The sequence below is a fragment of the Phoenix dactylifera genome, chromosome 1 (assembly GCF_009389715.1).
Source record: "Phoenix dactylifera cultivar Barhee BC4 chromosome 1, palm_55x_up_171113_PBpolish2nd_filt_p, whole genome shotgun sequence".
Classification (NCBI taxonomy): domain Eukaryota; kingdom Viridiplantae; phylum Streptophyta; class Magnoliopsida; order Arecales; family Arecaceae; genus Phoenix; species Phoenix dactylifera.
In genome coordinates this window covers 6,224,400-6,225,673 of record NC_052392.1, presented here as the reverse complement: position 1 = coordinate 6,225,673, position 1,274 = coordinate 6,224,400, and the positions used below count along the sequence as shown (strand labels likewise).

The following is a 1,274-nucleotide window of genomic DNA, read 5'->3' as shown; positions in this document are numbered from 1 at the left end:
CTGATTTTTGCATGTTGATTTTTTTGTGATAAGATGATGATTCTAATTGCATTGTTAATGAGATTACAAAGTTTAGAATCATGATTAGCATGATCAGCAACCTATGTCATGATATAATCAGTTAGTTTTCAGATCTGAAAATTATAATTGTTGCATATGGTGATGATCATAGGATTCAAACCCTTTTGGTATCAAATGTAATGACCTGCGATGTGATCTGTGATGTCATGTAATTTTTCAGATGCTTGCATGCATCTTATTTGATGTTTTGAGAGGCCTGCGTGCCTCCTAAAAGGGAGATGTAATTTATTTTTATTTTATTTTATATCTGGTTGTATTTCTGTGATGTGATATACGTCAACGATCAAGTCAAAGATGATGCATGAGATGAGCAGGGGTCTAAGCGGTTGATGGCGATTGGATCAAGAGTTGGTCAAGGATCGAATCAAGGAGGCTTGGAACCAATTCAAGAGTTGAAGACCAGTTGATCGATTGACGTGCATGTGCTTGTAATACGACCTAACTAGAATCCATGATCATCACCTATTTAAAGTTTAGTTTTAATTATTGCTGCGATTATAACTGCCTGCAATGTGCCGTTTGCATGTGATGTGAATGAGAGTCGGGTAGATAGGTTTACATGTGATGTAGCAAACCCAATTGAGACCTAAATCAAAACCTCCTCAATCAAGTCGAGAGTGAACCGACATGAGCAAGTCATATTAGATTAATTGATCTAATTGGTGTCTAGGAAAGCATGAAAGGTGGTTACTTAATTAGGACCTTACCCTCTTGATAGGCTGCCCCTGTTCATTGCATTGGACGACGATCTTCTCATCCTCACGTAGGCTCCACACGTCCTGTGCTCGAGTGGGTCCTCGTGTCCTCCTCACTCTCCCCAGTCCATCTATAAAAATAAAATAAAATATCCATGGATTGTAAGAAAAATTAATATAAAAAATGTAAATCAAATTACCTTGGATGTGCACGTCATCCATGTCTGGACAATCAACAGGTGGCACGTGCGTAGACTGAGACTCGTGCTGCTGGGGCTCGTCGGGCTGTTGGGACCATAGGGACTGATCGGAAGAAGATCCCACGGATGTGTGCTGAAACTCAACATCTCTGAATTGTTTTGGCGACTTTCTTTTCCCGAAGCTAGGCTAAAGCGTCGGTAAAGTTTGGCTCGGCCTAACCTTTTCCGACGCTTTTACGTAGCGTCGGTTAATCTCCAGGCGTCGATGACGCTAAAAAGCGTCGTTAGAAAACATAAT

At 40.6% G+C, this 1,274-nt stretch overlaps 1 long non-coding RNA gene across 1 annotated transcript; it reads right to left on the bottom strand.

Moving 5' to 3' along the window:
- Nucleotides 1-834: 834 nt before the first annotated feature.
- Nucleotides 835-1,068, bottom strand: LOC120113294. The gene is made up of 2 exons (XR_005515195.1): nt 977-1,068; nt 835-907 (listed from the first exon to the last, which is right to left on the bottom strand). It is a non-coding gene; the product is annotated as an uncharacterized LOC120113294 (long non-coding RNA).
- Between the last annotated feature and the right edge of the window lie 206 nt (nt 1,069-1,274).